A 16348-nucleotide genomic window follows, 5' to 3' on the forward strand; every position below is an offset into this window, starting at 1 on the left:
CCACCAATGAGAACTAATGTACATGTGTTATTAAATATCTGTATCGTGCAGTTACACAATATTCCTTCCTCAGCGACCCTTCAGACTGGTCAAGACGCTTGGGTTATGCACTCCTACCAGCAGAGGGAGAATGAGAACACTAAAACTAACAATTTATTTTTTTTAATTTTTGTTACATTTGTACCCCGCGCTTTCCCACTCATGGCAGGCTCAATGCGGCTTACATGGGGCAATGGAGGGATAAGTGACTTGCCCAGAGTCACAAGGAGCTGCCTGTGCCTAAAGTGGGAATCGAACTCAGTTCCTCAGTTCCCCAGGACCAAAGTCCACCACCCTAACCACTAGGCCACTCCTCCACCTGCCAACCCCCAAGCAGCCAGTAAATCTCAGTCTCCAGCAGAGGGTAGATGTGCAGTCTGAGCAGTCAGTCTGGTCTGGTACGCCTGGGATTTGTTTTAGGCCTTTTGTTGGTTAGCACCCTGTACTTAGAATCTGTGTGCTTCGGGGAAGTGGGTCCCGGTGGGGCTCCGTTTTTCCCCTGGGGTGTCACACCCGGTGATCGGGTCCCTCCACCTGCTGGGCTCTCCTGAGCCCTGTGCCTCGGCTCCTGTGTGACTGCAGGAACCTTGAGAGCCATAGTCCTTGTTAGCTTTTAGCAACCGGGCTGGGAGGTAAGAAGCCAGTTGAAAAAAAAGAAAAAAAAAAAAAAAAAGCTCGCTTGTTTGTTTTGGGGCTAACCAGGAGAGCTGCAGTGCGTTTGTGAGAGAGAGTGAGTCTGGGCGCTGCTGCCTGTTAGGTTGCTTACCTCCTTTCTTCCCTGAGGGATGTAGGCGGGGAAACCATCCTGTTGCCGGTTCTGTGAGCGCCGAGGTGTGGACGCGCCGGGGACACAATGCAGGCTCTGTGGGGAGCCGAAACCGCCTCTTTCTTTGCCTCCGGTATTGTCCGCAGAGGTTTCCAGGGTCAGCTCGTGCTCTGTTGATACGTCCTTGCTCCCGGGTGCTGTAGCGGCGGTTCCGAATTTGGCAGGAACCACCACCATCTTGGATTCCTCCGGCCCTGTGGTTTCGCCTCAGACGTTGCAGGATTTTCAGGGACAGAAAGTAGGCTAGTCTCCTGAGTGCTCAGGGGGCATGGAATTCCCACCTGAGTTTATTTGGTCGATGTTCCAGGCGTGGAAGTCAGGATCCCAGCAGGTAGACCAGAAGGGGGTAGGTCCCTTAGTTGCCAAGCGCCCTCGTCTGGAGTGGTCAGAAGACCCTGAGTTTTTGTCCTTACAGCACTCAGAAGAGGAGTACGGTGAGCTTGGAGATGACGTTCTTTTGGACACACCTGTCCTGAGGAGGGGTCCTTGCCAGGTGAAGATCCCTCGGTAGTGAGGATCTTTCAAAGAGATGAGCTGGCTGAATTGACTGATCAGGTGGTTGCTACACTTAAATTTGATTCTCCTGAGACCATGGTGGCGGAGGTAAAGCAGGTAGACCCGTTGGTTAAGGGTATTCGCCGGTCTTCCCGTTCTTTTCCCATGAATAAAGACTTCAGAAATATGGTCATGCAGGAGTGGTCTTCCCCAGATTCTGCTTGTAGGGTGGCTAGAGCTATGGCGAGGCTTTATCCTCTTCTGTAAGATGATAGGGACTCCTTAAAGTCTCCTACAGTAGACGCGGTGGTGACGGCGGTCACTAAAGCCACTGCTATTCCTGTTGATGGGGGGGCTGCTCTCAGGGATCCTCAAGACAGGAAGCTGGAATCCTTTATTAGGCGTAGTTTTGATCTGAACGCCTTGTCGCTGCGAGTTCTGGTGCGGCAGTTCTGACTTCTGGTTTTCGGGGTTCCCTCCCTTAGACTATTTACTGCTTTGGTACTTCCCAAGCGTCTTGACCGGTCTGGAGGATCGCTGAGGAAGGTGAAATTAGGCCTTACCTGCTAATTTTCTTTCCTCTAGACTCTCCAGACCAGTCAAGAACCCACCCGGAATGTTGTAGTCTAGTGTGGTCTGCAGGCTGGTTTTGGTTTTGTGCCTCAGGGTTGCTATGGCTGATAGGTCTTTAGTTCTGGACTTCTCGTTTTCTGAAGTTCAGTGGTGGTAGCCTCTGTGTTGTCAGGGGCGGACCACAGCGCTTTGGCGTTCGGTCGACAGAAGCACATTCGTGTCTGTTTTGAGTTCTGAGTACAGGGTTCTATGTATTCGTTTTATGTGTTTGATTGTTCTTTTCTGCTTTGTTACTGATTTACTGGCTGCTTGGGGGTTGGCAGGTGGCTTATACATTGTTACAGTTTTAGTGTTCTCAGTCTCCCTCTGCTGGTAGGAGTGCATAACCCAAGCATCTTGACCGGTCTGGAGGGTCTAGAGGAAAGAAAATTAGCAGGTAAGGCCTAATTTCACCTTGTATTATGATTCAGTATCAACCGATCAGATACAAAGTGCTTGGGAACACTTCTGCCTGTCGTCCTAAGTTTAATGCTGTGGGGAGGGCAGGAGACCCACAAGAGGGCAGGAAGATCTTCAAGAACTAAAGTGGTAGTGCTATTTTCAGCTGCCCAATGTGTTTAACTCTCTAAAATACCGATATATTAAAAGATCGATGGGACAAAACATTCAGGACACGTGGCAATTAAGATGGCTAAATGCAAATGCTAGCTACAGGCTTCTGGCCATCATTTCTCAATGGAAAAGAACTGTAAAGCTCTTAAGCTCGATACAGAGGAAATATGCAGACAAGCTCAAAGAGCAATCAAAAAGAGAAGGGCCCCAAGGGAAGCATGGCAAAAGAGGGCAAAGGCAATAAAGGGTGGTTAAGGGTAATGACGAGGGCTGAAGCAAAAAGGCATTCCCTAGTAATTCCAATACATTGAATCTTGGAAGCATGCTTACGCAAACCAGAATGGTGCTTTTCTACACTTCTGCCTCTACCATAAGAGGAATCCTGCCTAACCACAAGAGAGATGAACACGTGCTGGTGAGATGAGTCCTGCCCACACGAGTCTGCAGCTCTATCCCATAGTCAGTTGTGGCTGGGTTTTAACAAAAGCTGAACTCTGAGCCCCAAAAGCCAGGCTAAGGAGCCTGATTCGCTACTTTAATGTGCATTCCCCCCCCCCCCCCCAAACCCCGTCTTATGCCTGCCTAAGCATGCTACTCATATCACTCTGGGACTCTCCTCAGCTGACCCTTGATTCCTGCAGTTTACACCAGAATCCACATTTATCAGCTCTGGACAAAATGGTGCTAGAGCAGGAATGTCTCCGAGAAACTCTGGCATCTCCGCATCCCAGCTATCACAGGCAGAACAGGAGAACCTGGTGTGCAGGACATGGCAGAATACATGTGTGTCCATCTTTCTCGTGGTTTATCAGAAAGACAAAGGACCTTCATCATACTGAAGAAGTATCTACGGACAATGAAAGAGACCTATGTCAAGGTCCAAGAGCAGCTGCAGGAATGGAATACGCAGACTGCAACAGTACAGCTAGGAAACCAGAAAGCACATTCAGCACCCTCACTGCAGCCACTACCAGTCTCCTTCAACATGAAGTAAAGAGGCAGCAGTCTGTCTGCTTTCAGGATGAAAACAGTTCCTGGGAATGTGAAATACACACTGGAACAGGGGTTCTCAGTAAAAAGCAGAATAATGCTCACACCCCTCTGGTGATGACTGCCAATCTGGAACAGCCCTCTGTAGCTCACGCTTTTCATGTACTGAATTGGGGTGGAGAGGGTACTGCCGTCTATGCTGTTCTTTTCAGTTTCCATGATGTGAGGGTAAGGGGTGTAAGAAGTGCTAGGTGAGTTCTGAAGTCTAGGGAAGCAAGCCATACAAATAAGGTCTATCAGGACCTCTGCCAAGTCTTGTCTGATACTCTAAATGATTCAAGAGAAGAGGAATGGGTGGAAAGGTTTACAATAGGCCTTGGTTCCACAATATGCTGAAGGCATCCTCTACTAGAGTATGGGACAAAGGGCTATTGGAGCAAAATATTCAGCACTTGGTGTTTTCTGTGGCAAAGAAATCTGCAGACGGGGTAAGGCTGCAGAATATCCACTGTGTAATGAGGCTCTTAGGAGATTTTGTGTGCCCAGGAAGTATGTGGCTTGGAGGAAGGAGTGGAGCTGGAGTACCAGGTTCCAAATGCGAGATGCTTTCCTGCAGAAAAGTCGATGGAACTCAAGCTGCCTCGTTTATGTAAGTAAAAATCGAAAAATTGTGTCTTACCTGAGAATTTTCTTTCCTTTATTCACAGCAGATGACTCCAGAGACTTGTGGGTTGTGTCCATCTACCAGCAGGTGGTGATAGACAGCGCTGAACTGCACTGCAGTCCTTATAGGACGGAATGCTCCTCGGCCAGTAAGTATTTCTCATAACAAAGCAGAAGGAAACAGTTATAACATTTCAACTTCCCCTTCCCTGCAGTGAAACATGATAAACCAAGAACTGCAAAGATGAAAACTGAGCACAACAGACCATCTAAAAATAGAAAACGCAGAGACCCGGATCAACTTTTTACTGATTCTTCGATTAGAACTTGATTATCGCGAGACACTGGCCAAACCGTCAGTCCATCTTAATATCCATCCTGAGGTTTGTCCTCACTCATGACCACCATCATATTTAAGATACGAGTCTCCAGTTCCTTTGAAAATGGTTAGTTCTTCCCATGACCAACCTATTTTGATCAGCCTCCTAAACTGTAGATCCCTTTGTTCTAAAGTAGTTTCCTTAGCGTCCCTCCGGACCAGGATTGGACTGATGGGGTTGTGCACGCCAACCAGAAGGTGGAGACTGAGAGAATTCTAAGACTTGAGAGCCAATGAGAGCCCTGGCCATGTGACCCTAGCCTCAGTATTTTCTCAGTCTCCAGCAGGCAGGAGGTAAGCCCATTAGTCTCTCTCTATCTCTTTCTCTTTTAGAGACTACTAATAAGAACAATAATGCTGCTACTTCTTCTTCTGTGCCTGGGGAATCTCTGTTAGAGGATTGGCAGATAGGGATTTCTTTTCTTTCTTTTCCAGCCTCTGGGGTGTTATACTCGGGTGTCCCGAGTCCCTCCCCCACTTCCTCCCCATCTCCTTTACTTAGTTGGGAAGGGCTACTCTTTCGGTAGAAAGTTGTATTGCCTTTGGGAGAGGCAGCCACTCTAGGAAGTTACAAGAACACATATTTTTCTTTCCCCAGATTTTTAACGAGCAAGCTCTGCGGTTTAAAAAAAAAAACAACAACCCAGACTGCTTACGAGCAGGCAGCTCTGTGCTATTCTATTTCTCTTCAGCACCTTTCTTTTTTCTAGCTCAGCTGTTTAAAAAAAAAAAAAAAAAAGACAACTTAAGAAGATAATAGTGTCTGGGGCTTTCCGAGCTATTTTCTTACTCAGAATTCCTCTCTCTGTTTTTCCTCGCGTTTTGGGCAGCAGGCGGCGGCTTATTAAAAAAAAAAGGCGCAAAGTGTCGTTCCTCAGCCGCAGAAAGCTCCGCCATGCAGGGGAGGCTCGAGCATGTTTTTGTCAGCACCGGAGTGTTCTCTGTCAACTTTTCTACGGAGTTACGTGTTTCTTCGGGGCCTCTTTGTCGGGCGGAGTCGGCGTTTTCATGCTTCTTCATTTGCCCGGTCCGTCGCGTCTGTGTCGGTGTCCTCCGTTATTTTCCCTCATTCTTTTAATCTTTAGCGCGGAAGGCCGCCATTTTGTTCCCACAGCTGCAGCTTCTCCAAAGTAGCGCTTCTCTGCTGTTCTTTTCTTCTAGTATGCACAGGGAAACGGAGGCAGTGTGCTTCGTGTACCCTCAGGAGACAGGCATTTTTTTTCTCCTGACTTGTTTTCCAGATATTCTAACTAATATTACCTTGAAGACGTTTTGGGAATCCATGGTTACATGCCAGTCTCACCTGGTTTGCTTTATGTCATAAACAAAAAAAGCAACCACTGGGCCTTCACAGTCACAAAAAGAGGGAAACAGCATACAAAAACAACCAGACAAACAAAAACAGCAAACACTGGGCCTTCAGGATTGGGAAAAATGTAATCCTTTATTACAATGAAGACCCGACACGGGCCGTGTTGCGGCATACAAATGCCTGCATCAGGGGTCAAAAAACTCCTATAGGTCAGCTTATGGACTAGTAAGCAAGGATGTGAAAAGAACAATCAGGAAATATTCCCGGTTGTTGAAACAACTCGTATATGGTCAGAAAAATGCCTTCAATGTTGTAAATCGCCAAAAGTCATAAAATCATAGTTACATGCCACTTTTTTGTATACATCATTTTTTTCTGCTTGTATCTGGGCACTGGTCCACGACCCTACTCATCTTCTTATTTACTCTGTCCAGGGGTTCTTGCGGTTTATTTAAGATGGTTATGCTTTTCACTTCGCCAACTTTCTCTCGGATGTCTTTCGGCAGTCTACCTATTACTCTCACGGCAAGGCAAGTGAAGTAGGGGACTCCCTCCAAAGGCTCTTGGACCTTAGACCATTTCCTCACTAGATTCTTCCGAATGCAATTTTACTTTCTAGTTGCTAAGAAGGAATTTTCCTTCATCCTATTTGGAATCTCAAATGTTGTCAAGCGCGCTCTCAAAGTCTCAAGTCTTTATCACAAAAACCTTTGATCCGTCATAGTGGCCCTTCGTGCAGCACATTTTTTGACAGAAACTTTTCTGCATATTTCTCTCAGGACCAGTCTCTAAATGTTCACCATAGTTATGCTACCCCTCAGAAAAGAGGACATTCTTGTTCACTCATGGCTAGACGTCTAGCTATTGGAAAAAAAAAAAAAAAACATCTTGTTGACAGTCAGCAGGCCACAGACCAAGGGGTGCAATTTTTATTGTTCTCAGGATGCCTAGTAATGGTGGCCAAGAGCCGTCTAAATCTTTCGCAGTCTCCACAATATTTCGGGGTTACCTGCGACATAGTTGCAAGGTTTTTCCCTTGGCAATTGCCTTTTGCAGTCTCATGAGCTGCACTCCTGTGCTCTTTCTTTTTTTTTTAGTGTCCTGAAGCATTTGCAACCTTCTTTGCCAGTGTTAACCTTTGCATGTTATTTATGGGGCAGGTCCTTTGCATTTCAGCTCCCCTTTTGTTTGTTCTCCTGAGACTGCTGGTCTTGTTTTTGTGCTTCAGTTGGGTAGGACATTCCTGAGACTGCTGGTCTTGTCTTTGTGCATCAGTTGGGTAGGACATTCCTACTGGCATTCGGTCTTTCCTTCCAGGACTACCATGTGGTCTCTTTACTTTGCAACTTAACTTTTCCTGCTTTGCTATTGGCATTCGGTTTGCTTCCAGAGCTAGCATGTGGTCTTTTTACATTGCAACGTACTTTTCCTCCGGGTGGCATTTTGGCACTCTAGGGGACTGTCAGTTGCTCTCGGATCAAGTAGGTATCCCTGGGGGCTAGCGATTTATTCTGAGCAATCTGTCTTTTGTGAGCATTGTTGCCATGTTATGTTATGTTAGTCCGGAATACTCTTCCTGTCCTCTGGTAGGACCGTTATCATCTTAGGTTACTTCAAAATACTCAATCTTGCTCTCTGGCAGGACAGTTTCTATCTTATATTCTTTCAGAATGGTCTTCGGTCTTCTGGCAGGTCTGTTGCCTTCTTATGTTCGTTCAGCATAGACCTCTGGTCCCCTGGTAGGTCTGTGGCCACCTTGTGTACAGAGGGCGCATCCTTTCCTCTGGCAGATCTGCCATCTGGTCTCTCATAGAGGTGGTCATTTTACTTTTTTTACAGGTCTCGCATGTGGCCTCTTTACAGGATTGACATGTAAGTCATTTTGTTCCTGCATGTTTCACTCATCTCTATATGCAGACTAAGGCATAATCTAGCGAACAGTGCAGTGGGATGTCATCGGGGAGGCCAAGGTTCGGTTCCCACTCTGACTCTAGTCGTCCTGCCTCCTAGGAGGGTTGACATCCGGTCTTTTGCAGCATTGACATTTAGTTTATTCCATGGCTGGTGTCTGTTTTATTCCAGGGGGATCATTTGTATGGATCTACCATCTGGCAAGCCCCGTGGCATACTGTCCCATTCTGGCATGCTGGCCTTCTCTTCAGGTTGGGCATTTTGATCAGGCATTTGGATCTCAGGAGGGTAACCCTTATGTTTCCTTGCGGAGATACCAGGCTGCCTTTTGGGGCTGTCATCTTGCCTTTTGTGTTATGGGGCTTGGGTTTTCCTGCTTTATGGGCCTGGGGTTTTTTTGTTTCTCTAGAGGAGCTTCTCTCTTCCCCAGTCTGCCCTCTTTGTTTCTCTCTTACTCAGGCTGGCATATGCTCTCAGTCTGGGACAGGCATCCAGCCTTGCTAAGCAGGACGGCGTCCTTTGTAGTCGCAGTATTCTCATCTCAGCTTTCAGCCTCTGTGCCTTAGCAACATTGTCAGACTATAGAGGGACAGGGAGTTAGTCTTCTTCGCCCGATAGTCCGAAATTATCTTGTTTCCTTTAAGGTTTCTCTCTCTTCTAAAACAGTGTTTTTAGTAGTCATCGCTTCAGCTAGGAGAGTCGGAACTGCAAGTTTCTTCATACAGGTTTCAGTTTTTTTCTTTTTGGAATTTTTTTCCAAGGAGCAAGTACGTCTATGTAGGGAGCAGGGGCGTATCTGCGTGGGGCCTCAGGGGCCTGGGCCCCCGCAGATTTCGCCCTGGACCCCCCTACCGCTGCCAACCCTCCCCCTCCGTTGCTCGCCTACCTTCGCTGGCGGGGGACCCCAACCCCCGCCAGCCGAGGTCCGCGTCCTCCTGCCGCTGCCGGCTGCCTTTGGTCCTTTAATTCTTCCATTGAAGCTGGCGCCGACGAAAGTTTCTTTTGAGTCTGACGTCGCTGCACGTTGTACGTGCAGGACGTCAGACTCAGAAATTGTTTCTGAGTCTGACGTCCTGCACGTACAACGTGCAACGTGCAGCGACGTCAGATTCAAAAGAAACTTTTTCGTCGGCGCCAGCTTCAATGGAAGAATGAAAGGACCAAAGGCAGCCGGCAGCGGCAGGAGGACGCGGACCTCGGCTGGCGGGGGTTGGGGTCCCCCGCCAGCGAAGGTAGGCGAGCAACGGAGGGGGAGGGTTAGCAATGGCAGCGGCTGGGGGGAGGGGGATCGGCAATGGCGGCGGCGGCGGCGGGGGGGGGGGGCTATAATGTGCCCCCCCTCTCTGGCCCTGGCCCCCCCTACCGCCGCAGTTCAGATACGCCCCTGGTAGGGAGTACTTCTACATCTGGGTACTTCTTTTCTGTCTACCGTAGTTTCCCATTTTCATCTTTTCCAATCACTTTTTTCTTATTGGTCTGGGATATTCTGCGGGCGTGCAAGATCACAGGAAATTATATGCTTTACATATTAAAAGAGCTCTTATATATTTAGAGAGCTGTTACAAGCTATTTGGTCCTTCTAGCCAGTTGGAGTAAGGTTTTGATGTTTCGGCCTCACTATATCTTGACGGATTAAGGAATTGATAACTTCTATTTGCTCACTGGGGGACCATTTTCGGACAGTGTTACAACATATGCTACATCTTGAGAAGGGAAAATTAGGTTCTTACCATGATAATTTTCTTTCTTTTAGTCATAGCAGATGAAGCCATTACGTATGGGTTGTGTCCATCAACCAGCAGGGGGAGATAGAGAGCACTCAACTTTTCACAGTGCCTCATGGCCAGCTAGCTCCACTGCCTCTTCAGTATTTGAAGCTTTCAAAGCAGTATGGCAAACCGCATTGGGAATAACATGAACTTTCCTCACAGCGAACGATGGCCCCTTAACAAGGGCATAAACTCAAAAAAGGAGGGAATGAACTCATCCTCCTGGAGGGAATAAACTCGTCCTCCACTTTGTATAAACGGAGGGAATACTTGCATCCTCCTGGAGGGAATAAACTCATCCTCCCAAAACATGAACTGGAGAGATTGAACTCATCCTCCTATAACTGTAACAAGAATCCTGAAGACTGTTTTCCAACTCCCCAAGGAAGGAATAACACTTCAGGAAACAAGAACAGCACCTAAAATCAGAATCACTGCAGTACAGACAATCATACAGGGAGGGCTCATGGCTTCATCTGCTATGACTAAAGGAAAGAAAATTATCATGGTAAGAACCTAATTTTCCCTTCCTTGTCATCAAGCAGATGAAGCCATTACGTATGGGATGTAACAAAGCAATCCCTAAATAGGGTGGGAACAAGCCACACCACGCGCTAGCACCTGTGCTCCAAAACGCGCATCCCTTCTGGCAGCCACATCCAGCCTGTAATGTCGAGCGAAAGAGAGCTTAGAAGCCCATGTTGCAGCACTGCAAATCTCATGAAGAGATAGTGCTCCAGTTTCCGCCCAGGAAGAGGAAATCGCTCTTGTGGAATGTGCCTTAAAGGCTTCAGGCGGAGCCCGGCCAGACAGCAGATATGCTGAAAAGATAGCTTCTTTGAGCCAACAGGCAATAGTGGCTTTAGACGCTGAAGACCCTCTGCGAGGACCTGCAAACAGCACAAAAAGATGATCAGAGGTCCTGAAAGCATTTGTAATTTGCAGATACTGCAACAGAGTCCTGCGCACATCCAAAAGGTGCAACTGCCCAAATGAATCTGGAAACTCCTCCTCAACAAAGGAGGGAAGAAAAACAGGCTGGTTTAGGTGAAACGCTAAAACCACCTTAGGCATGAAGGAAGGCATGGTCCAAACCGTGACCCCTGACTGAGAATTGCAGAAAAGGGTCTCTACAGGACAGCGCCTGGAGCTCTGACACCCGTCTCGCCAAGGTAATCGCCACTAAAAAGACGGCCTTCAGTGTCAAATCTTTCTCTGAAGCACGCCGAAGCGGTTCAAAGGGAGCCCCCCTGAAGGGCCTTCAATACTAACCCCAGGTTCCAAGCTGGACAAGGTGCCCGCACGGGAGGACGGAGCCGAAGCACCCCTCTAAGAAACCGTGCCACATCTGGATTAGCAGCTAAGGACACGCCTTCAACCTTGCCATGCAGGGAGGCCAATGCTGCCACTTGCACCCGCAGGGAATTATAGGCCAAGCCTTTGTGTACACCATCCTGCAAAAAGTCCAGAATCGGTGAGACAGGAGCCCACAACGGAGAAAGCGCTCTTGAAACACACCAGACTTCAAACTGGCGCCAAATCCTGACATAAGCCACAGAAGTGGAGCGCTTAAGGGCCTGCAGGAGAGTGGAAATTACCTTATCTGAGTAACCTGTATCTCTCAATTGCGCCCTCTCAATCGCCATGCCATAAGACCAAAGCGGCAGGCGTCCTCCATGGTCACCGGACCCTGTAACAACAGGTGCGGAACTAGAGGTAAAGGAAAGGGAGCATCCAGCATCTGTCGGAGGTCCGCATACAAAGGCCTCCTGGGCGATGAACACCACTTCTCCTGGATGCAGCTGAATCCGCAGGAGCACTCGCCCTTTTAAGGGCCACGGAGGGAAGACATACAGCAAGCCCAGGGGCCAGGGTTGTGCCAAGGCATCCAACCCGGCAGAGCGAGGATCCCTCCGTCTGCTGAAGAAGCACGGGACTTTGGCATTCGAACTGGTCGCCATAAGATCCATCACTGGCTTGCCCCATTTGGCACATATCTGCAGGAATACATCGTCTGCTAGTTCCCACTCCGCTGGATCGATCTAATGCCTGCTTAGATAGTCGGCTTGCATGTTGCTCTGACCTGCAATGTGAGCTGCTGACAGGGACTGTAGATGCAGCTCGGCCCAGGGGCAAATTTGTTCGGCCTGCGTGGCTAGAGCTCTGCACTGAGTTCCGCCTTGTCGATTTATGTAGGCCACTGCTGTTGTGTTGTCCGACATCACTCTGACAGCCAATCCTTCCAGGGTCACTTGAAAGGCTAGAAGAGCCAGAAACACCGCTTTCAACTCCAGGCGGTTGATAGACCACTCCGACTTGTCGGGCGTCCACAGACCCTGGGCATGCTTCTCCTGGCAATGTGCACCCCAGCCCTTCAGGCTGGCATCTGTCACCACCAGGTACCAATCGGGGAGCGCCAGCGGCATTCCCCGCCGCAACATGCTGTCCGAGAGCCACCACTCCATACTGAGGCGGGCCGCAGGGAGCCAAGAAAGTCTGCACTGATAATCCTGAGATACTGGAGACCATCGTTGAAGTAGAGAATACTGTAGAGGTCTCAGGTGCGCTCTCGCCCATGGCACCACTTCCAAGGTGGCCGTCATCGATCCTAACAGCTGGACAATGTCCCAAGCTCGCGGGTGGGGCATCCTCAGGAGCAGACGGACCTGATTCTGAAGCTTGCACCGCCTTTGCTCAGGAAGAAAACACATAGCCCGAGGCTGTGTCGAACCTGGCCCCCAAATATTCTAGAGATTGTGAGGGGGTCAGGTAACATTTGGCCATATTGACGACCCAGCCCAGAAATTGAAGGACTGAAACCACTCTGGCTGTAGCTAAACGACTCTCTTTTTCTGAGTCTGCTCTGATAAGCCAGTCGTCTAGGTATGGGTGAACCCGGATACCCTCTCGGCCTGAGAAAGGCAGCTACTACCACCATTACCATGGAGAAGGTTCAGGGAGCTGTGGCGAGGCCAAAAGGCAAGGCTCGAAACTGGAAATGTTTTCCCAACACCGCAAACCGCAGAAACTTCTGGTGCGGTGGCCAAATTGGTATGTGCAAGTAAGCTTCTTTCAGGTCCAGAGACGTGAGAAACTCTCCTGGCTGCAACGCCGCAATGACGGAGCGCAGGGTTTCCATGTGAAAATGCCGCACCCTTAAGGACTTGTTTAGCTCTTTTAAGTCCAGGATCGGGCGAAAAGACCCGCCTTTTCGTGGCACCACAAAGTAAAAGGAGTAGCGGCCTAGACCTTGTTCGGCGGGAGGCACCGGGGTCATAGCCCCTATCTGGCACAGACTGTGCAAAGTCTCCTCTACCACCGCCCGTTTGGCGGCAGAACCGCATCGGGACTCCACAAACACGTCTCTCACCGGGGCATCGAATTCTATTCGGTATCCGTCTCTGATCAGGTCCAAGACCCACTGATCTGCGGAGATTTTGGCCCACTCCTCGAAAAAGAGGGAAAGTCTTCCTCCGATGACAGGAAACCAGGAGGGGGCCGGCGCACCATCATTGAGAGGGTCGCCCCTGAACTCCAGGTCTTGAAACGGCAGCTGTGGAACGTTTGTCTGAGCGAAAGGAGTTTCTCTGCTGAAAGAGGGCAAGCGAAGTGAACCCAGCAGCATGCCCCGGGCGGTACCTTCTAGCTTCACGGAAGCGAGGTCTGTAAGAGGAGCGGACCGCCTGACCCTTAGAGGAAGACTTCGGCCTATCTTCGGGCAAGTGCTGAGGTTTGGAATCCCCCAGGCCTTTAACAATGTTTCCAGCTCCTCACCAAACAGGAGAAGGCCTTGAAAGGGCAACTTCACCAACCTTTGCTTAGAGGCAATGTCCGCGCCCAATGTCGTAGCCAAAGAGTGCAGCGAGCCGCCACTGCTACAGCCATTTGTTTAGCCGAAGCTCTGACCATAAGGGGCGTCAGCCAAAAAGGACAAGGCCGACTCCATCCGCGGAGACACTTCAGATAAGGTCTCCGCTCCATCACCGGGCTGTTCCACTGCCTGCTGTAACCAAGTCAGGCAGGCTCTAGCAGCATAACAACTGCATGCAGACGCCCGAACAGTGAGACCTGCCAAATCAAAGGACCGCTTCAGAGCCGAATCAAGCCTGCGGTCTTGAATATCCTTCAGGGCAACACCTCCTTCAACAGGGAGGGTAGTTCTGTCACAGCCGTGACCAAGGCATCCACTTTAGGCATTGCAAAGTGAGCCAAATGTTCCTCACTCAGAGGGTATAATTGCCCCATAGCCCTGGCAACCTTCAAAGGTCCCTCGGGGTCAGCCCATTGAGCCGAAATAAGCTCTTGGATGGAGTCATGCAAAGGAAAGGCTCGAGCAGGCTTTCTGGTACTAGCCATCCTTGGATTAACAGAGGAAGCTGTGCCACTCCCAGGATCTTCAATCGAGAGGGCTTGTAAGGCATCTGAAATAAGTTCTGGCAGCTCCTCGCGGTGGAAAATCCTCACCGCAGACGGATCATCAAGCTCCTGTGGCAATTCTGCACCCGACTCTGGCTCCTCAGCCCAAGAAGTTCTGCCAGACCCCTCAGAATCCTCATAGCCCGACCACGGGGGGGAGGGGGGGGGGGAAGGGGGGTGCGCCACACTCAGAAGGGGAATTAGCCCTTCTGTGTTTATCAGGAGGATAAGAAACAGGCAAGCCAACTCCAAAAGGCCAGGATCCACCGGGGGGGGGGGGGGGGGGGGGGCAGGCAGAGGGTCCGAAGATCCCTCTGGAAGAGCTCTTTTAAGCATGTACACCCTATGCAGCATTAAAACAAGATCAGGGGAGAAAACCGCTCCCTGACTGCCCGGACCCTGCCCAGGGCTATCAGCTCTATTATTAGCCTCACTCAGAGGATCCCCCCCGGATTCAGGGCTCTCTGTCGCAATGGAGGCCGCGCCATGTGGAAAATCCAAAATGGCGTCCGCTGCCAGCTCAAAGCGCAAAAGATCGCCGCTCGCCATGCTCGGGCCGGCTCTACCGTCTGTACAGCGCAAATTACAGAGCCCTGCTGCTGATTTGCACTTGCCACATTTAGAACAGCGCTTTACAGTCTCCGCAGCGCCGAAAACGGCGGTAAAATTAAAAAATGGCGGTTCGCACCAAAAACGTCCCGATCGCGGGCCCACCCCGGAGGAGTCAGAAAACTCTCTTACCTCACTAGACCGAGTATCACAGCTCCGGTCCTGCAGAAGAATATCAAGAAAAAAAACCTCTTTTCCAAGATCGCTGCGCTAAAGCGCAACGCAACTTTAATTATTTATTTATTTATTTTAACGCTGTGAGGAAAGCAGAGGCAAAAGAGGTAAATAAAAACCCTCCGGAGGCTCAGATAAGTGGGAAAGGCAGGGAAAGACGAACCAATGTGCCTGCATCCACTGAGTGGGAAAGGACAGGGAAAAGCAAGCTAATAAGTCAACATCCACGGGGGCATGGGTAAGGCAGGGAAAGGGCTGACCTATGTGCCTTCAAAGTGAAGCTGCTATAGCCTCTAACACCCCGGCTAACAACTGGCAAGCCAGGAGCCATCCCCAGGCAGATTTTTGATGGAGCTCAAAGAAGCTGCAGCCACCCTGCTTGGGGAGATAGAGAATACTGAAGAGGCAGTGGAGCTAGCTGGCCATGAGGCACTGTGAAAAGTTGACTGCTCTCTATCTCCCCCTGCTGGTTGATGGACACAACCCATACATAATGGCTTCATCTGCTTGATGACAAGGAAGCGGGGTTTTTTTTCCTTCGCAGAGCGATTTTTGGTGCTCTAGGTGCACATTTTGTAAGGTGCCATTTTGGGCTTAGCTTCATTCTTTTTTGATTGATACACACTCTACATGTACATTGTCACCAGGAGGCGATCTATGCAACTCGAATATTCTTAGCAGGTTTTATAGGGTCCCTCCCTTAAGATTACTGCTTTGGTAATTCCCATCAGTCCAATCCTGGTCCGGTCCGGAGGGACGCTAAGGAAGGAGAAATTAGATCTTACCTGCTAATTTGCGTTCCTTTAGTCCCTCCGGACCGGACCAGGCCCCTCCCATGTTTAGTCAACTTTTCACATTTTCTTTTTTTTTACATTTGCAGTGATATCGTTCCTTTCCACTCACGGAATACCAAAAAAAAAATATATATATATCCTAGTATATATATAGAATTTTAAGTGGGCCATTCCACTTCTCTGGTGAGAGTTGCTGGTGAGCTCAGTTGCTGATATATATATATATATAAACTTTAAGTAGGACATACCACTTCTCTGCTGACAGTTGCTGGTATATATATGTAAAACTTTTAGTGAGCCAGAGTTGCTGGTGAGCTAATACAAGTGAGCCATACCACTTCTCTGGTGAGAGTTGCTGGTGAGCTCTAATACTCGGCATTGCCGAGTGCTTTGTGGCTGCTATGATTCCATGTGGCACAGAAGGCTGGTCTTTCTTTCTTTCTTTCTTTCCTGCTTTGTTAGTCAAATACTGAGGCTAGGGTCACATGGCCAGGGCTCTCATTGGCTCTCTAGTCTTAGAATTTTCTTAGTCTCCACCTGCTGGTAGGCTTGCACTACCCCATCAGTGCAATTCTGGTCCGGTCCGGAGGGACTAAAGGAAAGCAAATTAGCAGGTAAGATCTAATTTCTCCTTACTTAAAGACCTTATTTTATCCTCAGGATTAGACATATTTTGTTGTACTGAGACTTGGGTCAGAAATGCAAAACAGAGTTACTTATATGAATCCCTCCCCCATGGTTACGAAGTTTTCTCACTTATCAGACCCTTTAGGAAGGGTGGTGGCT

General features: G+C 49.2%; 1 protein-coding gene across 7 annotated transcripts in view; it reads right to left on the reverse strand.

Moving 5' to 3' along the window:
• The window catches only part of CPT1C (carnitine palmitoyltransferase 1C), a 68911-nt gene that overhangs the window by 38807 nt on the left and 13756 nt on the right, over positions 1-16348 (reverse strand). Inside the window, exon 1 of one of the 7 annotated variants that reach the window (XM_030197978.1) lies at positions 4215-4844. The exons of the other annotated variants lie outside the window; for them this stretch is intronic. The gene's annotated coding sequence lies outside the window, so the exon portion shown is untranslated. Of the gene's footprint in view, positions 1-4214; positions 4845-16348 lie in introns of those variants that run through there. 7 annotated transcript variants of the gene reach the window in all.

Source organism: Microcaecilia unicolor, chromosome 3, assembly GCF_901765095.1.
Source record: "Microcaecilia unicolor chromosome 3, aMicUni1.1, whole genome shotgun sequence".
Lineage (NCBI taxonomy): Eukaryota > Metazoa > Chordata > Amphibia > Gymnophiona > Siphonopidae > Microcaecilia > Microcaecilia unicolor.